The 25454-nt window shown below is 41.9% G+C and overlaps 1 long non-coding RNA gene across 2 annotated transcripts; it reads right to left on the reverse strand.

Moving 5' to 3' along the window:
• Nucleotides 1–7028: 7028 nt before the first annotated feature.
• Nucleotides 7029–24238, reverse strand: LOC147023546 (uncharacterized). 2 transcript variants are annotated; one of them, XR_015060277.1, is made up of 5 exons: nucleotides 20512–24238; nucleotides 20251–20332; nucleotides 19998–20110; nucleotides 14654–14790; nucleotides 7029–7495 (listed from the first exon to the last, which is right to left on the reverse strand). It is a non-coding gene; the product is annotated as an uncharacterized LOC147023546 (long non-coding RNA). The 2 variants fall into 2 exon arrangements; XR_015060276.1 differs by having other exon boundaries at nucleotides 19998–20115; nucleotides 20512–24234.
• Between the last annotated feature and the right edge of the window lie 1216 nt (nucleotides 24239–25454).

Genomic DNA, 25454 nt, shown 5'->3' on the forward strand with positions numbered 1-25454 from the left:
TGGCGAAAAAACATTTTTTCAAGATGGCCGCCCCAGTCGGCCATCTTGGATCTGGCCACGCCCAAAATCAATAGGGTTCTTCCTTTTCAGGTGCGACATGTGTGACCCAAATTTCAAATCGATATGGCGAACAGTTTATGAGTTATCGCACTCACAGCTATAAATGTTGACGCCCAGCCAGCCGGACGGACGGACGGACGGACAGCCGGACGGACGACCCGGGTGATAACAATATCCCCCTTCCGCCACGCGGCGGGGGATAACAAGATTTATTGCCACATCTGATGCATTTTAAATGCTCTAATGGCATTGAAGTGCTCCATTTGAAACTGTTTGTTCAATATATTGTTATGTTTGTGGGGTAGGTGGAGGAACTTCAAAGTAAAGGTAGGATTGTATCGAGTAGCATGGCCCATAGACAGGTAGAGGACATTTCGATGTAAATTAAGTTGGGAAACTGTGAGCTTATTTGTTACGTGTCACCACATGTGAGAAGGTGCTGTGTTAAATTAGGTGGGGTCTATGGCTAATTTATCCCAGCAGGTGATTGCCCCCTTGACCTTTTCCAATGTTTTTGCATTTCAAGACCGGCATAGAAAATAATCATGTCCTTAAAACAACAACAACAGAGCAGGGTATTTCCAAGGAGTCGAAAACCCTGCCTCCAGGAATGACAACTAGTGAGATCATGCCCCTGGGGGGGAAGGGGGGCTGGATGATGGATGGGGTGACGTCAGAGAAGTTGGAGGGAGAGGAGAGGATTGAGTCACGATCGTCAGTTGGGACACAAACTGGAGAGAGAAGGGAGGCTCTGTGAGGTACGCGCTTGGAGACGGAGGTTTCATTTTTGTGTCTTCTCCTCGACACAGTGAAGAAGGCTGCATGATCCTCGTGTTCATGCTGAGGCTGATTTTCCCATGAGATGGAGCAAGATGCTATTGACTGTTCGGATGGGTCGTGTGAGACCGCACCTTGGAGCCTCGTGGTGTGCCATCAGGGAAGGCGGCGGTGCCAAGTTGCAGAGGAGTGGCATCGGCAAGTGCGATTGTGAAAAGGAACTGCACGGCGGTTTCTCAGCCCTGGTGTTGAATAGCACCGCCCGAACTACCTCCCATACACTTCCCGCCCAGAGAGCAGCTTGGCGCCATTTTGGGCTCATTTTCCTGTGCAGTGACGACGCGGTTTGGCGAACCCCAAGCTTCAGAAACTCATCTCTGGGCACACAGTAAAGTGCCGGGAGAATGGGAGGATTATTCTTTTATTTGTTCTGTCCCCTTGTCTGTGTTAAAATCTGTGTGGAGGTGCCTCAAATAGTAATTTAGGTGACCTCACGTTTCATTATTATCGTGTGTTGATTTATTCCCATTATGAATGTTTGATTTCTGTTTATTAAACCACTACTTATTAACTTTGCTTGTGTTGTCTATTTGTTATGGGTTCGACTATAAACCGTCGTGCTGAATGCGTCTGGTACATATCCTTGCCGTCCCCGTCCCATGCACGCCATAATCTCCAAGGATCACATGTTCACCTCCAAGGGAGAACGGTTTGGGTATCTGCCCAGGTCGGGGCTAACCTCCCCCACCCCAGACATGACAATATGTAAGTAATGTCGATTTTTGATAAAAATTTGGATTGGTTTGCAATCTTGAGATTTTTTTGAGATTGTTAAAAAAAACAGAAGATGGTTTGAGTTTTGTATCTGCTTTTCTGAAGCACTGGAGAATGAAGACATCAGTATTGATGACGTCATTTACTTTGATGACTGACACATTTACATGAATCGGATTGCAGATATTACAGATTAAAAAGCCACCAGAACATGAAGCATCCATCACTTCACGCTCAGAAAAATTCCCATCTGGTGTAGCTTGAGCTTGTCCCCAATCTATGGTCTATTCGTTTGAACACCCTAATACTGAAACTGCAGTAACTGACATCAAATTGTTATCTACATATGCTAAAGACTTACCAGGAGAACAGTGTGAGAAATAATAAAAAAGCTGTGGTTTCAACAAGATGGAGCCACAACCCACACCTCCAACGAATGTCTCGCTTGGTTGAGGGAAAAATTCCAAATCACTGATCTGTCTGCATTGGATGTATCATGTGTGCATATGAAAGTTGCTGTTATTGGTTGTTATCTCCACACGTTGGTGGGTTGCAGGAGATGTAGCAGAGACTTACCAGGTCTTAAAGTGTGTGTGTGTGTGTGTGTGTGTCTGTTTGTGTGTGTGTCTGTTTGTGTCTGTCTGTGTGTGTGTCTGTTTGTGTGTCTGTTTGTGTGTCTGTTTGTGTGTCTGTTTGTGTGTCTGTCTGTGTGTCTGTCTGTGTGTGTGTCTGTGTGTGTGTCTGTGTGTGTCTGTCTGTGTGTGTGTGTCTGTGTGTGTGTCTGTGTGTGTGTCTGTGTGTGTGTCTGTGTGTGTCTGTGTGTGTGTGTGTGTCTCTGTGTGTGTGTGTCTCTGTGTGTGTCTGTTTGTGTGTGTGTCTGTGTGTGTGTCTGTGTGTGTGTGTGTCTGTGTGTGTGTCTGTGTGTGTGTGTCTGTTTGTGTGTGTGTGTGTGTGTGTCTGTTTGTGTGTGTGTCTGTGTGTCTGTCTGTGTGTGTGTCTGTCTGTGTGTCTGTCTGTGTGTGTGTCTGTGTGTGTCTGTGTGTGTCTGTGTGTGTCTGTGTGTGTCTGTGTGTGTGTGTCTGTGTCTGTGTGTGTCTGTGTCTGTGTGTGTGTGTGTCTGTTTGTGTCTGTGTCTGTGTGTGTGTGTGTGTGTGTCTGTGTGTGTGTGTCTGTGTGTGTGTCTGTGTGTGTGTCTGTGTGTGTCTGTGTGTGTGTCTGTGTGTCAAGACTTTTCTTTGATTTATATTTAATTCCATACCTCTTGGCCAATCTTCACCAAATTTTGCATATTTGCTGGGTGTACCCAGCATCAGGTCATGGGCACAACACACCCCCTCCCCTCACACAGGCAATACAACTGTCTGCAGGTATGCGTGTGTGTACGTCTGAAAAATCGCAGAAGAAAAACAACAACATGAGACTGCTCCACAACATGAGGCTGAGGGGAAACCGACCTCAAACAAGAAAACTAGGTCATTTTGCCCAACGTTGCTATGGTGCACTCCTGGGTTAATTCTTGCTTCAGCTTTGAACATCAATGTTCATGATGGTTTACTCAAGTGTAAGTAACGCAATCTTGATCAGGTGACCATAAAGTGGTCCCAAGAGAGTTATTGCATTAATATACGTGTAGATAGTCCCTTCCCTTTTGTCTAGCGGGACAGCAGGGGCATGCGTTGCGAGGATCTCATAGCTAGGTTTGCTTACACCATTTCTTCTTCATTCGATTTCTAACTTCATTCCTCCTCTTCTTTTCTAATTATTCCTGAGGTAAATCTGAGCCACGTGCGCCCTTAGCTGTGAGATGAGTCCTCAGCAAAGGCCAAGCAGGCATTACGCTGGCCACCCCTCCTTAGAAAACACAGCCTGCCAAACACACGTGCAGCGGTAATTTCCATCCAATGGACAGGAAACACACCCAGCACGATGCCCATGCTGCACGGAACACGTACCGAGGAGACGGAAGAAACAGCACCTTCGAAAGGGGTGCTCGAACACCACCTGAGCATCAACAGCACAGAGCTCCCATCCTCAAGCGATCCCTCAACCCAACTTTTTCGATGAGTTATACAGTATGCTCGGCAGCTCGAGATGATCGACTCGAGCTTCCGATGATCTGGGGGGGGGGGGTTGCTGGTTACACTTAAAAGGCATACGGATGACTATCTCAGAAGAGGCTTCAGGGATGGTGTTTTGCACAACAGAAGCAAATGGCCCAATAACGGCAAGAGCGTGGCTAGTAGCTTGGTGCCAATAGCCACGTCGTCAGAGGCCGATAATAGTAAAATGACAGCCATGCCACGTTGTGCATGATACGGGCGGCGCGTACTTTTCAACCCATTTCTGGACTAATTATATCGATCGGGTTCCGCCCCGCGCACACGATAGCAGAATCGAGCAAACACGAGCACTGGTAGTGGATGTACGCACACTGTACAGAATGTGCTCGAAGGCAGACCCGAATGTACCACTCACGACACTTTGTATCATACAGAGCAGGGAACGAATGGACACATCTTACCGTCTGTGCATGGGCTCGCCATAACATCGTACCTTCGGTCCTCGTTGGCGGCCGCAGATGTTCCCCACAGATGGCGAACCTCTTCTCGCCTCTACAGTCAGCGAAGCTGCGATTGGGCTGCGTGGCACACATGGAGCAGGCGCTTGACTGGCGCCGGTCGGAGTGCCCGAGCAGGCATGCGGGACCCTCGGCCAGTCATCAGGGCGTGGCCTGGGGGTTCTTGCAGGGTGATTCATGGCGCGGAGTTTGGCGTGAGCAATTCATATCATGTCGTGGGGTCGGAGCGAGACGGTTCCACTGCCCGGAAGTGGAATGAAGCGGTTTCCGGCCATTGCGGCCGGGCCGCGCAGGGGGTCAGGGCCAATCAGAGCGCCCGATTCGGGCGACGACACATTGCTCCGGGGTGGCCCCCTGCCCCGCGCCGCAGGGCCTATAAAGGTCCGAGCAGAGCCTTCGATCTCTCTCTGCCCTGCCTCGCCTCCTGTTCAAGCTGGACTTCGACTCCACCTTCTGTCGTCATCACCTCGACTCCGCCTTCTGTCATCATCACTTCCACTCCGCCTCGTCTTCCCCGCCCACATGACGCTGACTCCACCCACCCACCTGGTCCCGCCTACCACTCCGTACTCCACCATCCTAACTCAAGCCCCTCCTTCATGCTCACGGTCTTGACACGAGCTGCCCAAAGCAAGAGGCGACGCGCCAGCTGTCGGGGGGGGGGGGTACAACACCATGGAGGGGGTTATCACACCACCACACCCTTTGGTGTTATCAATTATACAAAGGAACTGAGAGACCATAGCCTCAACTCCTCTCCTGTCTTGCTGCAATACTTCCTCTTATTTGGGTTTTCTGTATCCTCTGATCCTGAGTTCAAACCAGGTGGGGTTGACTCTGCCTGTCATCCTTCCGAGGTCGGCAAAATGAGTGCCAGCATGCTGGTATACTGTGTCGGAGTGGCGACCCGTCCAGGATTGTGTCCAATAGCCAAGGAGACTGCTTAGGCAGCACCAACGCTCTGCATGGAGTATGGTCCCGATGGATGGATTTGGGTTTTCTGTGTTTGTGTGTGTGTGTGTGCGTGTGTGTGTCTTGGTATCTGTCCATATCAGTAAGACTGCAGAAGATTATTATTATTATTATTATTATTATCAGTATTATTGTTATTATTATTTTTGGGTTAAGTCTGCTAATTTAAGTTAAGTCTGCTTTCATAAGTTGCTTGTTTATTGCCGCACCACACCTTTCTTCCCTATCTCTGCTTGCACACCCCAATAAAACGATTGATCGTACCACATACCTTTCCTCGCCCCATTGTTATTAAATTATTATTAGAAATGTTCCCTGCTCGTTTTTGTCTTTTCTTTCATTGATCCAGCATGGTCCAAATCCTAGATGAGCTGGGACTTTATTCGCAATGATCCGTTCCTTTTAGCCGGTACGTCCTTGGCAGTGTCGCTCGGCTGCATCCGATCCGGTAAAGTGATCCGGTTCAGACAAGGCATACCGAGAGCATGTTCCCCGGTAATTAAATCACGTGTTTAATTCGGTAACCTGGTTAACCCTTAGATGGGAGGACTCTAGGTCAAGCGGTTGAGTTATTGGCGTCCACGGTCGGTTGGCGACCCGCCGCGTCACGGAATTATCCTTTCGATGGCCTCCAATTCCGGGGAGTCTGGTGGGGAGCCGAGAGAGCTTACTCCCCCCCCCCCCAGTAGTCTTCTCACCCGATACCCGGCCTGCAGCAATATATATATATATATATATATATATATATATATATATATATATATATATATATATATATACATATATACATATATACATATATATATATATATATATATATATATATATATATATATATATATATATATATATACATATATACATATATATACATATATACATATATATATATATATACATATATACATATATATATATACATATATATACATATATATATATATATATATATATATATATATATATATATTTTTTTTTCAAGCCACATTATAATGTGTTGGTATTTTTGGAGATGACTTTCTAGCTTGAGCAGCTTGGTGGTAGAGCGAGTAAAGCCTTGTTGTATCATCTTCACTGTTGTGGGTTCAATTTGCACAAGTATTTAGCAGAGAAATTTCCACAACCTATGATGGAGAGGCAACTTGACAAGAGTTGGCTTTTAGCCACAACATACTTTCACAACTTGTCACGTGTACTCTGGTGCTCACTTAAGAGTGTGGGCTCTCCAACACCACAGGTTTGTGAGAATATTACTCTTTATATAAATCAAGTACAAAGAGCAGATAGAAATTTGCTTCCCTGATATGAAATTGATTATGAAATTCGTCAATAAACGAATTTTAGATTTTTCAAACTCGTTTACACATTAATTTTAAATGTGTTTTTCTACTTCCATGTCAAGCCAGAAACTTTAACATAAGTCCTTCATAGAGCTTTCATTGTACGTCTCTACTTTTCCAATGCTTGGGAAAATGATTGGCACTGGCAAAGTGAAAACCTTCTCCAATCAGTCAGTTTGCCAAATTTTTAATGCACTGAATGCATCGTCAATATATTTCTTAAAAATACAGATTGTAAAATACATAAAGTTCTGCATGATCATACATCCATGTGCATAAAGAAACGAAATCTCTGTCATTTACATCCACTATATTCTCTTTTAATACATGATCAGTTTTTGACGCCACCTATTAGCTTTGTACATCAAAGATAGGCCCAAATTTATTTGATGTGTTCCTGAAATGTTTTAATTTGAATATATATATATATATATATATATATATATATATATATATATATATATATATATATATATATATATATATATATATATATATATATATATATATATATACATACTCTCACACTCTTTTGTTGATAAAAGTACTATAACTTGAAAAAGAAAAGTTTTCTTTAATTTGAGTGCTTTACGTTTCACCAAGATAACAAAATTGTGAGGTGTACACCAGTCTCTGGCATATCTGGTTACCTGGAGAAACCAAACTATGCTGTACTATGACACAGAAAGCAATTTGCTGAAATGTGATCAACTTCATACATCTTTACAACATGCACCTTGTTAAAGTATCTTGTTTGGTCCCATGTGACATATTGCCTTCAAAACAGTCACCATTTTGAGAATGATGGAGGAATGTGATGAGTTTGATGTTCAGTTGTAATGGTTGCCCTGGTTCGGGAGTTCTTGAAGAAGAAAAGGGTGAAGATGAAGGAAGGTGAGTTTGGTGTAGGCTCACTTTTAAAGAGTCGTTGATCCAAGTTTGGTTGTTGCAAGAGACCCGAATGGAAGACCCCAGGGGTTTGTAGCAATTTCCTCTGGATGGAAGAGAGAGAGAGTTTTTGAAAAGTTGGTTACCCAAGTGGAACCCTTCATCTGACCAGAAGGCATCACCATGTGGCAATCCACTCATTTAGAGAAATTGGCAACTGCCCTGAGGTTCTTTGTTATAGGCAAGCACAAAGTGTTTTTTTTTGTGTCATGACTGTGAAATGTGGATTTCTACTTTGATACTGGATTTTTGTTCTGTCTGAACTGTAGGGATACTTACCGGAGTCTCAAGACCAGCCTTGCTTGTGTGTTCAGGCATGATCAAGACATGACACATCACATAGGCTCATGACTAAGAGGTTGCCACCAAAATGAGTGTGCCCAATAATTGTACGACAGACGTGCCCAAGTTAATAGTCAGCATTTACGCAAGCAAGAATATATTGCATGCTTTAAAAATCATCCATATATGCCATTTGTATTTGACTGCAAGTGGGAATGTTGCATGGAGGAGGAAGGGGCTATAATTTCACAACATTAGATGTGTCTTGTCATAAAGTTAGTGCTTATTATAGAAAGCTCAGATCTTACTTCTTGAGCTGTGAATAAGATTTCAGTATGAGAATGCTCTACGTTGTGTGTAATGAGTCATGGGATGCACAGCTAAACTTGCATCATGTACAGATAAAACTGTCTTCATAAAACATGTTTTTTTCTCCTTCTGTATTGTCCAGGTTGAAGAATATTGGCAGGGAGGATGAAATGGTAGGCACGTTACCAAATATCATTGACATAGTGTTCGGGTGCTCATAGGTCATGAATGTGTTCATGGATGAGAATCAACCCTGGACGGTGAACCACTCCATCACAGAATGCTGTAGTTTTTTGTATGAATTTGAAATTTGGCCAAAGTGCTGGCACATAATGTCCTACTCTTATGAAACACACCGTGGGGTCCTCAATGTTCATCAGCAAATGCTCATGGATGCGATACCCAGCTTAATGTCACTCCAAAGAATAGCACTACTCTCTTCACGTGAACCATCAGGGTGACAGCCTGTAGTGGAAATCAAACCAGACTTGACGGTTCAAAGGTGAGTGCGCTACCTCCGAGTTATCCTGCATGCCAAACCTAAGACCTAATGCGTAATAAAAATAGCAAAACAAAGCATAACGTGCAAAGAAAATCGAGTAAAATTTATTATCCCTTCGGAGCTCCATGCACAAGCCAAAACATCTCAAAGAGAGAGCGCGCTACACCACCAGGGAATTACAGTGCAGCAAAGGCGAGTTCGATAACTATCACAGCATATTAATACCACATGGCTCCTGGAATGCAAGCACTTAACTCCTTAAGTTTTTGCAAATAAACTGGCTTTTTTCAAACGCTCCACGTTTTGTGAGACTCACGTAATGGATCCCCGCGGTCCATTCATATCTTTTCAAGGTTGTTTTTCAGGGGCATCGTATTTAGCTGGTCATAAAAAGGTACCTCTCGCTTCCTTTTTGACCAAGGTCTAAGGTATCCGACAATGTTAAACTCCTCTTTCAAGTTCAGTTCCACTGGGGAAAGCAAAGGCAATGGTGACATATCACCTTTCAGAATATGAAGAGAAACATATAATCATGGCTGAAATTTGTAGCTGAAGACGACCGTTCACATATGACATGCAAATAGCATAGGCATGTAAATTTGTTTGTCATGCAGAAGCTGCTGCCCAGGTAGCAAACACACACTGAGATAGCAAGCAGTGTAATCTGCCATCAAGGCATAACCCACAAGACCAGATCACTTGCTACGTGCAGTACAGGCAGGAATTTGGAATTTAATCAGTTTGCAGCAAGCGGTAACTTGCCTACTTTTCATGAAAGACAAAAGGGAATCTTCAAAATTCACCTAATAGTGCTGGTAGATGGGTGCTCTGGTTTCACGTCCTCCTGATGGACGGCGGACACATTGATGCCTCACCCTGCATTGTGAAACTCCAGGAAGACAGTTTATAGCCGTGTCGATATCTCAACATAGGTGAAACAGCTCAAAGGCAAATGCACAAACCTCTAAGCTCTTCTTTAAACACATATATATATATATATATATATATATATATATATATATATATATATATATATATATATATATATCTGTTTCTTTTTTCATGTTTTCTTGCAATTTAATTCATATTATTTAATTGCATACCCAAACACAATAGCACACATAGTACATAACGTTTTCAATAAACGGCAAGATTAATTCCTGGTGTGGTGTGTATTCTGTGCGAGTGATTAAAGGATGTGGTGTTTCGCATATAAACTTTGAAGTATAAAAGGTTATCACATCTGTTACACGTTGGTGAGAGCACCGAGCCGCGAATTCTCCACTCGGCGCCTGACCGCAGGTAACATGAGAAAGTAAGACAACCTAGGTCGCTCCTACAACAGATGCCCGTTCACCCTTTGTCTGCTTGAGACAGAGGAGTTGTACACAAGACAGAAGACTTACAAAGGCATATTGTAGTGAGTACAAGTGTCACGATGAGCAGAAGATGCACGTGTCAGCAGGTGATTAATGAAAGGAGACATCACAGGACATCCATGTATCGCACAGAGGACAATCGCTTGAACTCTTGATGACATGCCATGCAGTGTGATCGCATTTCGGGCTCAAATTGTGACAACGAGAGCCGGAGAGGCACACAATATGCATCAATATTTTATGGTAAGGCTATAGCCGTGCCGCAATAGACAGGAGAACACAAGATATCTGAGACAACCACTGAAAAAGCCATGCGGCCAGCGCTCCTGCAGTCAGACTAATGTGCACAGGGCATCTCCGATTGAGCGACACTTGTTCTTTGGTACCGAACGTGCTTTGACAGATGTTTATCACACGACTCGTCCTACTGCGTGCTCCGGTCCTGTCGTGGAACAAAACGAGCCTTTAACAAGAAGTTCAATCAATGTAAAGAGTTCAATTTTCAAGCTCTATCAAACGATATTTAAACCTTTAAAAAAAGTTCATTTGATAGAGAGTCATTTTACTTTTCAAACTTTGTTTTGAATGTTGGTGTGTTTCTTTGTGTTAAAGTACAGTATTAATCTATACATGTTCATTGTTTTTCAACAAGTTCAAATAGTCCTAACAAATGTAGAACAGGTTTGGCAAATTGCTGGACTTCAAACCATTGCTTGTTACTCTAGACAATGCAGTTTGCGGCTTTGATGTAATTTTGCTGATCACTGTTATATGATTTTTGGCATGGATTACCGCTAAATTTACGCCGATTATGAGGACTGATAAGCAAGTCCATGGTGTACCATTTAAGTGGGAAATAAAATTGACTCAAAAGTTTAAAATTGCCTTTTGAATTCAAAAAAGAAGAAGAAATTTTGTTCATGTTGTCATTGTAGATTTTCCTGCCATACTGTGAGAAACCTCTTGTATTTATAATAGCAAAGTTGTGTCATGGCGTTCTATCATCTATTCTCTCGGAACAAGAAACTCACCTTAATGCAAGACACAACTAGAAGTGGATATATATATATATATATATATATATATATATATATATATATATATATATATATATATATATATATATATATATATATATATATATATAGTTGCAGTTCTACAATACCGCATGCCTCTCAGGTAATGGCACCCAGCATACATTGATCCCCAGGCAGTTATTTCGTTAGTCTTTGTGCAGTTAGAGCCCCCTCATGTCTCTTGGGTTAATATAATGAGACGAAGTGATTTGCATGGGTCTTCTCGTTAGGTCTATTAACTATCTCTTTCTCCTATTCTGATTTCCACTCCAACCCTTTCCTTTTAGCCTTGGTACAAGCAAGAAAGCACACACGCCATGCAAAATGTGATGAGTCGTAAGCACACTATGATGCCTCCCGTGGCTCTGAACCACCACACCACGACATAGCGATTTTTATAAATAAGCGAGAAGGACAGCTCACACCTCGTGGTCTTTCTTGCCCCGACCATGGCTCCGCAACAATATATATATATATATATATATATATATATACATATATACATACACACACACACACACACACACACACACACACACACACACACACACACACACACACACACACACACACACACACACACACACACACACACACACACACACACACACACACACACACACACACACACACAAATACGCGCGTATATGTCTCCTCCATAACTCCAAAACCAGGAAACCTTGGAGTGCCAAACTTTGCATTCATACGAAGGCAACTCCAAGGAAATGCATGGATGAAAATTGTCGGTCTGGGTCAATTTAAACACCCATTTTTGAAGATAATTAATGGCTTACCTCCATGAAAGACGGCTCCTTGGTCAGCCCCAATTTGCCTCGCAGGGGACATAATTCGGCCTAATTAAACATTCCTTGTCTCGGAAACTCGATCTACTCTCATGGACTAATTAAAGTGTATAATAAAAATATTGTCTCAGATTTGAGAATCACATCTTGAGGACTAAATCCTGGAGTGAAATCTGAAAATTTTAACAAATTGGCGATTTTTATAAGTGTATATATTTAAGCAAAGCATTAAGGTTAATTTTTTCCATTGTTCAGATGATTATATTTAATGAAGAAAACATTGAAGAATGTGCAGAAAGTGCAACTTTATTGAGTGCAATGTTTGTTAATCTGCTTTTGCAAGCTATGATGATACAGGCCACAGGGGTCCTTCTTTTTGGCAATTCCACACGCAGTTTTATTTTTATCATTTTGTGCGATCTGCTTTCATGACAAATTATAATTTGTAAATGTAAATTTACAAATTTGTAAATGTAAATGTAAATAAATATAATTTGTAAATTTGCATGACAAATTATAAATGAATAATTATTCATATAAATATACAAATAGTTACTGCAATAGATTAATAGTTGACAGTTGCTGAAAACGAAGAGGTAAGAAGACAGCACATGTGAACATGGTCCTAATGGGTACAAATGACTCTCCATGGGTGTGTGCATGCCTGCATAAGAGGAGGTTGGAGGAATGTATATGGGGGAAGGGCTATGCATCCAAGTAAGCGTTTGCCATGTAAATTGCATTGGTTTTAATTTTTAAATGCTCCCGCTCGGTTTTACATAGAACACTGCGGTGAAAAAGAAAACGTTGCTGTTTGGGCATGTTTTATCACCCTGGGAATGCCTTGGTATGCTGCATTTCCTCTCCTCACACATCCTTCCCTTCCCCTTATGCTTCCTTCCCTTCCCCATATGCTAACTTCCCTTCCCCTCACACTACCTTCCATTTCCCTCACGCTGCCTTCTGTTCCCCTCACACTGCCTCCCCTTTCCCTCACAATGCCTTCTTCCCCTCCTCTCATGCTGCCTCCTCCCCCTCAACCTGCCTCCCCCCCCCACTTCATGTTACCTTCCCCTCATGCCTTCTTCCCCTCCCCTATTGCTGCCTTCCCCTCCCATCTCAATGATTTCTCTTCCCTCCCCTCAAGCTATCCTCCTCCAACATCCCCCTCCATCACTAGACAACTCTCCAGAGGTCGAGGAGAGGAAGGGGTGTCAAAGAATGTGCAACTTGGACAAATGAAAGGTTTTTTTTCTTTTATAAGCAGTCGGAACTTCTGCTCGGATCAGTTCTGCAATTTGTCTCAGGGTAGGACATTCCAGAGCTTATCGTATGTGTGTAAATTCAACAAAGGCACATACACTGGCGTAGTTTTTTCGACGTTGTAACGAAAATGCCCTTCATTCCCTTCCCCTTCTCCCAGGCTTAACCTCCTCCCAAAGCCCCTCTACCCCCCTCCCCCCCCCACAGACGTCTTTGGGCAGTGGCCAGGCGTTGTTTAGTATGACCCATTTGAACGTGCTGTTTTAGTGTACCCAATTTTGTTCAATCCTGTACAAATGCCGGCTGAAGGATCCCCTCCCTGCTTTCACTCAAGTCCCCCTTTCAAACGCATGTCAAGACCACCCCCTTCTTCCCCTCCCCACTATCCCCCATCCTCCTCACTCCCTCCTCCCTCTTGGAGTGTATAGCAACATGTGGTGAGGCCTTTCTTCCACCCCCCCTCCTTGATCTCCACCCCCCTTCCTCGCTCCCCCTTCCTCACTCTCCCTCCACCCCTTCCTTGCTCTCCCCCTTTCCTTGCTCTCCCCCCATTCCTCACTCTTCCCCCCTTCCTTGCTCCCCCTCCCATGGATGTCCTACTATTCCTGTCAGTGAAGCAATGGGTTGTATTTGCTAAACTGATATATACCCATGTATTGAAAAAATAAATTAAAACGTGACCTTATCATACCTTTCACTATCCGAAAACCTTTTCAACTCATCACGTGTTCAAAACCATTGAGAATGACTGTCATCTGCTGTACAGGGGGAGTTACCTGATTGTCTGCAGGTACAACTATTTATACCCCAAAACACCCATGGTGGCTTTACCTTTAAAACTGGTGCCTGAAAAAATTATTTTTTTTTAAAAACAAGAAGGAAGCTATCCTTTTACTTTTATCACATCCACAATAACATTCACAGTGATTCATGGTGCTTTCATATTTCATGTTCTCAATGAACAATTAACATGATATGCACCATTTCCTGTATGTTCACTGCACTCACACAAAGCCTGTACATATATGTTCGTAACCTGTTTATAGCTTTACACACAACATTAACAAAGTCTAGAGACTGCGAGGACGATAACACGATGCACGTGTAACCGACAAATCAATTTTGGTGTTTTATTTAAATGAATAAAAAAAAAGATTCGAGTGAACATATATCACGTGAAAGACAGAACATTTGGACACGTCAGTGTACTTTCACATGAATTACAATGCCATTTGTAAGCAATGGACAAATCAACACAGCATGTGGGATGGGATCCCGGCATCATGAACAACGTTGTTCTCAGCTGGCAACACCACATGAAGCATGCCAATGACAGACTTTCAATGATACCGTTCTAAGTATTCGATAGATGAAACTGGACGGTATAAAAAAAAAAAAACAGGATCATGTTTGTATAAATTTTCTCTATGTTGCTTAATCTGACATTCAGGCTTTTCAGCAACAAAAGTTGTGCCGAATAACGTGCTGAGAGTGAGTGTGAGTGTGAGTGTCCAACGGAGTGACAGGACTTTCATGGATAAGATAATAAATTAAATAATTAAATAAATAAATGCAGTACTTGGTACTCACACCAGCATGAAGAGTGCAGTTGCAGCGCCATCACCGGTTCACTTGTGCATCGATTGCTCGAACATGGAGTTGAATCTTAGAGATTTTGCAACAACATGAGACGTCCCATGTTTTGATAGTTGCTCCGCACTTCGGTACTGTGGCCACGTTGCGTTATTTCAGAGAGAGGGAGAGAGAGAGGGAGAATGTTGTAACTATTTGTGAAACGTGGCTTAAAAAAAAATGTGGGGAATGCTGAAAACCTCAAAAGTGAATAATTTGAGAAACTTCACGTGGAAAACGTGACTTTAAAAAGTGCTTATCCAAACACTGCAACAAGAGAATCACTGTCGTGCAAATTATTAATAATTTTTTTCTTCAAACTCCAACATCCGTCCCATTTCATATTTGCAGACTACAAGAAATGGAGGAGACATTTAAGATGAGTATCTGGGTGATATAATTTCTGAGCGGTATTTTACAGACACGAGACACAAGACACCTTTCAAGTGACCACTGTTTTGACTATGCTTAACACATGCAAATCATTATACATACACACGGACGGAAACGTTTTAGAACACCCCCATTTTTCAGTTTTTACTGAAATTTAAGCAGTTCAAGTCCAGTGAATAACCTGAAATGTTACAAAGCCAAGCGGTAAACTGCCAGAGGTTAAAAAAAAAGTTTAGGTGACCAAAAACTGAAAAATGATGAAAACTTCAGAGTTGTTAAAAAAGCCCTTTTCAGGGAAAAAGTAATGGGTGAGCAACTGCAGCTGTTTTGCAGCTATGGAAGTAAATTAAGCCTTGAAAGTTGATGCAAACGATTACAAACCCTCTGCTGTATAAAAGCAGTGTTGGAACAGACTGTATTGCTACACCCTCAGAAACATTATTTGGACAATATTGCACTGCAGGAAGTAGTATATTGCTATTATAATGGCGAGAAAAAGACAATGAACAAAAAAAGACAGACAAACCATTATAACCCTTAAAAGTGTTGGTCTTTCCTTTAGATAAATTGCAAAGTAAGCCAAGGTGTCAGTGAGTAGAGTTTCCTACATCATCAAAAGGCACTTGGAAACTGGAGGAAACTCTGACAGGAAGAGGTCTGGCAGACCCAAAGCCACAACACAATCAGAAGACAAGTTTCTGAGAGTCAACAGCTTGCGTGATAGGCGGCTCACAGGACAGCAGCTTCAAACACAGCTTAACACTGGTCGAAGTAAGGAAGTCTCAGTGTCAACTGTGAAGAGAAGACTTTAAGCTGCAGGTTTGACAGGTCGAATGGCAGTAAGAAAGCCATTGCTGAGATGGCAAAATAAGAAAAAGAGGCTTGCTTGGGCCATGAAGCACCGCCAGTGGACTACTGAAAACTGCAAGAAGGTCTTTTGGACCGATGAATCAAAATTTGAAATCTTCAGTTTTTATTTTTATTTTTGTATACCTTGTCGAGGCTCATGTGAGAGCTAACACACAATGCACAGCAAGGGGGGCATGAGACAAGAGGGGTGGGAGTGGGAAGGACAAAACAGTGGGGAACAGAGACATTAGGAGATCTGTGGAAGGGAGAGGGATGGGGCAGGGAACATGGGGAATACAAGATGGACATTACAGGGACTTTCAGGAAGGAAAGCAGGGAATTTGAAGGAAGTGGGTTTGGGGTGGATTAACGGGGGTTGAAAAGATCGACGATTTGGATGGGGGATGATAAGAGGTGGTGGTGAACAGCTGTTTTGAAGGCCTGGAGGGAAGAATGGGATTGAATAGTGAGGGAGTTTATTCCAAAGGCAGGAAAAAATTGTTTATTTGTTCGATGTTTTAATTTCAGAGTATATTGAAACATTAAACTGCTTAAATTTCAGAAAAACTGGAAAAATGGGGGTGTTCTAAAACTTTTGACTGATTGTGTATATATACAAGGTGTGTCTAAAAAGTAATGGGACTGAGCCTGCTGTGTGCTCCACTTACACAACTTGAATGAACGAGTTGCGTCAGTCTTTCGCAACATTCCAGCAACATATATGATTGGTGATGGTTGACTGCACTCATTGTGTTGATTTTTTTTACAGGTCGTGCTTTACACGTTGTCTCGTCTGAGTTGTCGCGCTATGAATCTTGAGCAGAGAGCCAATCTGAAGTTTCTTGCCAAGCTTGGAAAAAATCTTCCGAATCCTTCGCGATGCTGCAGCAAGTCTATGGGGAAGCGATGTCACATACACGTGCATTTGAATGGTACAAAAGGTACAAAGAGGGACGGGAGGAGGTTAAAGACTATCCACAGTCTGGAAAACCTTCAACGAGCAGAATGGCGGATAACATCGAGTGTGTGAAGCAGATGGTGTGTGCAGATTGTCCACTCACGGTGCGGATGATGGCTGAGGAACTTTCCATCAACAAGGACACTGTCTGGAACATCATCACTGAAAATCTCGAAATGCGCAAGGTGTGCGCAAAGATGTTCCCCAAGCTGTTGTCTGAGGACCAGAAACAGCAAAGAGTCACTGTCTGTCAAGACATTATTGAGCGCCTCGAGGACGATCCAGACCTGCTTGGGAGAGTCATTACTGGTGATGAATCGTGGATATTCGAATACGATCCCGAGACCAAACGGCAAAGTCGTCATTGGAAAAGTCCGGCATCACCAAGACCAAAGAAAGCAAGGATGTCGAAGTCGAAGGTCAAGTTGATGCTCATTGTGTTTGTTGACATCAAGGGCATCGTCCACCTCGAGTTTCTCCTGCAGGGTCAAACAGTGAATCAATACGTGTGCAAGGAGATCCTCCGGCATCTCATGAGATCAGTCCGGGACAAGAGGAGGGATCTGTGAGAGAACAAAGCCTGGGTGCTCCACCATGACAATGCCCCTGCTCACAGTGCCCTGAGCATCCGACAGTTTCTGGCGGAGAGGAATGTGCCAACTAGAGCAACCCCCAGTATTCATTAGATTTGGCCCCTTTTGAATTTTTCCAATTCTCCAAGCTCAAGGGGGTGATCAAGGGGACCTGATTTCCTGATGTGGAGGCCATTAAAAGGGCCGTGACGACGGAGCTCTGGAGGATTCCAGAAAAAGCATTCCGGGGGTGCATCGAAGCGTGGCAGAAGAGGATGGACAAGTGTGTGAAACTGGAGGGAAACTATTTTGAAGGGGACAAGCTGTGATTTCAATACATTTTTTGGAAGAAACTTTCTGTGAAGTCAGCCCTGTTACTTTTTAGATAGACCTCGTTTATGTATGTATATATATATATATATATATATATACACATATAAATATACATATATATGTATTAGTGGGGTATGCTTACACACAGCACATTGTGTAAGTATACGAACTGCGCTTCCCCGTTGCTTCGGGCCACTCACCTGCATTTGATTTTTTAATTTATATATTTTTTCATTTACGGACGCTTTCCATTGATTCTGTGATTTTTGCTTGTATCTCAGCGTCGATGTCCGTCAGCACACAAAATTACCTTACTTCCCCATTGTCTTGAGCCGCTCATCTGCATTTTTAAAATTTATTTACTTTCATTTATTCATATTTAACCTCCGCCATCTTCGAAGATGGATGGAGGTTACTGGTTTCACCCCTTTCTGTCTGTTTGTTTGTTTGTGAACAGTATTACGGAAAAACTCCTCGACGGATTTCGACGAAACTTGGTGGGAGGGTTAGGTATGGTCCAAGGATCATGCCATTAAATTTTGGACTTGGTCCCCCCCCCAAAAAAGAATTGTTAGAGAAAAACATTTTTTTTTTTGCATTTCTACGTTTTAAGTGATTTCCAACCCCCCCCCCCAAATTTTTTTTTACCCCCACCCAAAAAAAAATAGAGAAAAAAATTTTTCTTTGCATTTCTACATGTTTTAAGTGATTTCCAACCCCCCCAAAAAAAATTGTTAGAGAATTTTTTTTTTGCATTTCTGCATATTTTAAAGTGATTTCCAACTCCCCCCCCCCCAAAAAAATTGTTTGAGAAAAAAAATTTTTTTTTTTGCATTTTTACATGTTTTAAGTGATTTGCAATGCCCCCAAAAAAATTGTTTTTACATGTTTTAAGTGATTTCCAACCCCCCCCCACCCCAAAAAAATATGTTGGACAAAAGAACTATAACTCTGTCAGCACTGTTGACATCATATTTAATGAATAAGATATAAGGTTTACTTGAGTGACCCAGCAGTATTGGCGGTGGAGGTTTTGCACTCTCCCAAGTGCTCCCCCTCTAGTTTCATCTGTGGATGTTTTCTGACGGTTCTGTGATTTTCTCCGGTGTCTTGGCTTCGATGTCCGTCAGCTCGCAAAATTTAAGCTTTGGACATTACATGGAAAGTAACACTCTTTAATATCTGTGAGTGAGTTAGTCAGTGAGTAAATCCGTGGTTTGAAAGAGCCATATATATATATATATATATATATATATATATATATATATATATATATATATATATATATATATATATATATATATATATATATATATACACACACTAGTGGGGTGTGCTTACACATTGTGTAAGCTTACACATATATGTGCTTCCCCATTGTCTCAGGTCGCTCACCTGCATTTGACTTTTCTTTTTAAAATATTTTTTATTCATGGATGTTGTTTGATGATTCTGTGGATTTTTCAGGTGTCATGACTTTGATTTCCATCAGCACACAAAATTTCAGCTTTCTACGTCACCCGGAAGGTAAGGATCTTTAATATCAGTCATTGAGTGAGTCAGTGGTTCATCAGAGCCTTATATTTTAGATACTGTTTTTTTTTTTGAGATTCTCTGTTTGAAGCTGAAGCTTGTTTTATCATCTCGAGGTCAAGCACATTATGTATAAACATGACAGTGAACTCTTTCCATTTTTTTTAGGTCTTCACAAATTTTATTCTTCTATCCAACTTTCATGACATTGTCCTCGTCGGTGGTGGTTCTCGGTGATCATACTTAATGCACTCCTAATTCCTACTTCCAATTACACCCCCAAAATGCCAGCCTTTTGCGAGGTCCTCCTCATTAATTGTTTGGTGCTTTGGCCATTTTAGGGTGGCAAAAGCACGCTATCGAGATCATAGAGGATTGTTAACACACTGTGGTGACATCATAATGCATGCACGTCATACTGCCCGAGTACATTGAAATGTGTCGAGTATTGAATCATTCCTGACGGTGACAAATCGTTCGACTCAGTGCATAATTAATTAATTAATTGAGGTTAAAACAAGATGGGTTCCGAAGCTCCTTTTTGAGAGTCGCCGTGATCACCTTGTTTTATTACAACACATTAATAAAAGGGCAAAGGGTTTACAATTTAATAAGAATGTGTCGGAACAAGTGTATTTTATGTTGGTGAGCATAAATTACTCACCATCTACTCTTGTTGGCCGAATATCCTTGAACAGCTAGAGTTAGTCGGTTTGAGCATCGTGCAACACAGCCCACATTTGCACACGCAGCGCTCATTCACTGATTTACTGATTACTGCACTACGGTGGAGCACAAGATGAGGTGAAGGACAACACAGATTCAGGGAACAAAACGCCTGATTCAAGGACTAAAACAAAACAAATTCAGGGAACGAAACACATCTTCAGATTATACGCGGCTTATTCACCATCTACCTTGCGAGCGATATTCGGTAACGATTGATGACGTTTTGTGTGTGTTCAGTCGTGGATTTTTCTCTCGGGATGACGTCCCTTGCTGTGTAAAAACATACCACACACGCAGGAACATCAGAGCGTGGAAAACTGAAAATGCATCTCAAATTCAATTAACCCGTAACTGAACAAAACGTCACAGTATTTGTAAAAAAGAAATTTAAACTTTCCCATAAGTGAAGTTTTAGTTTATATAGTATTATATAATGGCCACCAACATACCTCTCCCAAAAATGTACAATTTACCCAAACCGAGTAAATTTGGATATGAATCATTCATTGGTTTTCCACTCTTTCCTGCAGAGTCCATTTTCATTCCAGAGCAATAGGTGTGGCTGAAGCAGTTTTGTTGCAAGGAAAGAATCCAGTGGGTGCTCTTCCTTGCCTTTTCCCAGGAATTTGTCAGGGCAGGTATAAGTCTCCAGGATGCCAACACAATGGCTTACTTTTTCTTGTAAAAGACACCATAGGATCCTCAACGTCCTCGACCAGCAAATGCTTGCAGATAGTCACCCAGCTTAATGCTCCTCTGAACAGTGGCAGATTCGTTGATGTGATGCTCTACCTGTGGAGACCTCGGGTGACAGTTTACAGTCAAGTCAGGAATCAAACACAAACTAGACAGCTCAAAGGCAAGCATGCTACCGCTGATATATCCTTCTAGTTGATTATCATTCCTTGAAAAAAAAACATATATTTTTGTCTAATTTGTCATCTTGTCTTGACTGCATTTTCATCTCTGCCTGCCTCGTTGACCGTTCTCTGGCCACTCTGGTTTTCTCGACCCCTGCACTATTCGTGTTTCCCCTTGTCATTCTCAGTTACCCATACCTTCCATGAGACTTGAAATTTTATGATGAAAGTCACATTTATGACATAAGTTAATCCTCCATACATAGATGTTCGACTGTAATTGTAGATTTGTAGCAAATTGGACAGCAGTGCTGTATGTATCTATGTAGATATGTTCAAGGTATTTTGAAAAATTGGACACAAAATATAGGCTCATCAAAGAGCAAGAGGACAGAAGGTAAAAAGGCAACGTACTGATGTGCAGGGCAACAGGAAAATGCAATAAGTAAGGGAAAGAATTTAATAAGAAAAGAAGAGATAGGGAAGATGAAGAAATGCAGCAACCTGCAAGAAGAGGATTCTGTTGGTAAGGGGGCAGGGTAGAAACTTCCATGACAAAAGATGGCGATGCACCAACAACTTAAAACCCTGTAGAAAAGAGTGGGATTAAACAGTCTCCGGAAGTTGGTTTCACAAATGGGAGAAAAGAGGAACAAAGGAGTTAAGGTGTGCACCAAGGCAGGATTTTGGGAGATTAACCAGGAGGGGATCACCTCCTGGATGAGTTGGGATGGTAAGACAGCTGAGAGAGAGCAAAGGAAGAAAGACCGGAAGAGAAGTGGTTAAAAAAACAACAGATCAGGTTTAGAAAGAAGATTTACAGAAGTGGTAAATAAAAGAGCTTCTTACATGTGACATACACCAGAAGATTCTAAACTAAAGTTACAAGTGCACAACGGAAACACAAATATGAGGACAAACTACGTACAAATGTATGAAGCTGTTTCAACAGATAAATTGACTTAAAGAGACATTGACTTGAATGTTATGCTATGACTACTTGAATGTTAGACATCTTTGTGAAACAAAATCATAATTAGAATCAACTGTGATGTCGTGTGCTCAGTTAGAATCACTTTCAATATGTTACAACTTTACGTATTATATTTAATACACGGCAGAAAATTTCAATCAACTTTAAGTGATTTTTGAGTATGTAAGATTGCAAACTTGATCTATAGTTCGGAATTCCTTAATCAGGCTTTATGCAGGTTCACAATGCAACCTTATCTCAGCCACCAAAGGTGGACGGAGGTTATGTTTTCACCCCACGGTACTCTACCGAGGACCGTTATAGTTTCATAATGAGACAGTAATTAAGTTGGATCGGGAATAAGTGAGTAATGTTGATCCCTTAAGGGTTTTCCTCATAATTCCAACTTGTTATTTATTTATTTATTCATGTGCAGTCAGTGGCTGCTTGGTTGCATCATTTTAGGGGGCACAGCTGTGCCACTGATGCAATGCCCCTTTTGCCATGAAGCTGGAACTCATTTTGCCGACGTGCAGTCTTGAGAAGGACGTGGTGCAAGCAAACTCCTCTCATGACAAATTTGTAATTAAAAAAATTAAATTCATATCAAATAGAAGACCAAATAAAATAGATACTGCAATGGAGTAAACAGAAGGAACCGGAAAAAGCAAACAACAAAGATGGTCATCAGGAAGAACCTGGATAGGACTCGGGTTTCAACTGCTACTTGCCTAAGCTCAAACCAATCCAGGCACAGCAAAGTGAGCCTTATTCCAATAAAAAGATAATAATGCAGATTCAAAAAAAATAAACAATTCTGGCTGCCAGACCATACGTCCGATTAGGTTGAAATTTAAAACATGTATTCCCCATCACTACTCGATCATAATTTTGAAGTTTCATGTCAACTAATGCAGCGGTTCAAGAGAAAGAATAAAAAAAAAAATATTTTCCTTCAATCCAATATGGCTGCCAAACCATGTGACCTATCAATTATTCATGAATACACTGGTATCCCCAAGGCTTGGGGCACATGTGTGTAAAGTTTCCCCTCAATTTGTCCATCCGTTCTGGAGAAGAGGATTTTTATAGGTTTCAGGGTAAATCCAATATGGCTGCCAAACCATATGACCTATGATATCATAGGTGGGAACTTTTTGTTCCTCATGGATAGACGGTCAAAGCTGTAAGGTTTCTCCTCAATCTGTTCAGCCATTTGAGAAGATTTTTGAAGGTAAAAAAAAATTACCCCCTTGTGGGGGTGACGATCATCTCTATAATACCACAAGTTCTCAATGTTCAGTTATGACCGAAGACTACTGCGCAGTTTGGTTAAAGATGACTCGGAATTTTGGCGCGCGCCCACGAAATTATATTTTGAAAATAAATGCCGACGTTTACATTTCGGGTTTTGAAACTTTTGCACCTTCGGCGGAAAATGTATAAATATAAAAGGCTAAAAATGTGTTTTATATTTATATTTCATTTCTCCTTCCTTCCTTCTTTGCGAATCGCATCGGCATTTTTGGCCATCTTCCAGATCACGTGACGATCAAACAGGAAGGAAAATCAAAAATCTGTCTGATTAGATACAAGATAATATTTTTTACTATCATAATCAATAAACAGTTGCCGAATATCTTGTAGAATGGCAGACAAGATAGGTTTCGAAAATGGTGATTTTTATAACTTACGTGACCTCATGACCTTGACCCTGACCTTGAACCTGGACAAAAGTTATATCGTTGTGCAACACTCATCGACCTCTACCCACGTACTAACTTTCATCAAGATCGGAAAGAAAAATTGTTGACGGACGGATGGACGGACATTTGGTCCGGCTTTATTAGGTCATCTCGGTAGAGATGACCTAAAAAAAGGCTGCTGAACCATTTGACTGAAGATGTCATCATTTTTTTCTGTTGACCATTTTATCCATAGTTGACCCTCAAAAATTTTCATACTGATCGGATGGAGCGTTCTACATATGCAATTATGACATCATAAAAAAAATAGGACCACTGGACCTGTAGCTTATCTGGGCCCTGTCCAAATGTTGTAACCCAAATTTGGTAGCATTCTGAATAGTGGGTCTGGAGAAGAAGATTTTTAAAAGAATTTGCGGGACGGCCATTTTCACACACTTCCAGTCGTGTGATTGGCATGACCTCAATTTAACATTAGGACCGTGTCCTAATGGTGTAACCCAAATCTGGTAGCATTCTGACTGGTGGGTCTGGAGAGGAAGGTTTTTGAAGGAATTTACACGATTTTCCCAAGCCTGGTGTTGGCTTGGTGGTTAGGGTGGCTGGCTTGGGATCCTGGCTTCGTGGTGAGGGTGGCTGGCTTGGGATCTTCCCGTTCTGAATTCAAGCCCTGTTGGCTGCTCAATTAACATCAGATGGTGTTGACTCTGCCTGTCATACTTCCAAGGTCAGCAAAATGAGGACCAGTTTACTGGTAGAGGGGCACAGCATCAGCGGCACAGTGGTCCTTTCATGAAATTATAGCTACCCTGGCAGCCAAGCTGCCATATGTATTAACAGAACACGATTTTCCCAAACATATACTAAGTCTGTCATTTTGACAAACTTCTGGTCATGTGATCAGCATGACCTCTGCAATTTAACATCATGACCCAATCCTAATGTAACCTAAATTTGGGAACATTCTAACTTGTGTGTCTGGTGAAGATTTTGGAAGGAATTAATGTGATTTTCCTAAAAGTTGACCAAGCTGGCCATTTTGTCACACTTCCGGTCATGTCCTTGGCATGACTTTCCCAATATAATTAACATCCCTACCCCAGCCTTTTGGTAGCATTCTGACTGGTGGGTCTCGAGAAGAAGATTTTGGAAGGAATTTGCACAACTGCCATTTTGACACACTCCCAGTCACGTGATCAACATGGCCTCTGGAATTTCACATCAGGACGTGTCTTAATGTGGAAACCAAAATTTGGTGGCATTCTGACTGGTGCTTATGGAGAAGAAGATTTTTGCAGATATTTACAAAATGGGACATTTTGACATATTTAAAGTCATGTGACAGGAACGAGCTTTACAATTACTGTTACCAGTCACTCAGAACGTTCCCACCAAATTTCAGCCAGATCGACCCAGCAGTTTGGCCGGAGAATTCGAAAAAGGAGACGGATGGATGAATGAACGGACAGTGTGCGATGACAATACCTCATCTGGAATTTAAATTCCAGATAAGCTAAAAATGGGGCTATCTTCACTAAATTTAAACCTGCTGACAACACACGAACTCCACTTTGGACACCTGCAAAAAGTCAGAGGATATCATTGGTTACGGGAAAAGTTATTAGAAGTAAGGTTAGTCCGTTTTTTGTGGTCACCCTGCAGGAGTCCAGATTGAAAATGAACTTCATTGATGGGGATTCCAATGATTTTGAGGGCGTTGGTCTCCATGGCATCAATATGTGAAAGGAGTGAGGAAGAGCGCCAGCTCAAAGGGGACATTATTCCATCGAGCTGTAGAGGAAGCCTTGTATGTTGATAGAAATTCCAATTTGCCAAGCAAAGACCATTTTTAT

The sequence above is a fragment of the Eptatretus burgeri genome, chromosome 7 (assembly GCF_056783735.1).
Source record: "Eptatretus burgeri isolate ZD-2024b chromosome 7, Ebu_testis_v1, whole genome shotgun sequence".
In the NCBI taxonomy this organism is placed as follows: Eukaryota; Metazoa; Chordata; class Myxini; order Myxiniformes; family Myxinidae; genus Eptatretus; species Eptatretus burgeri.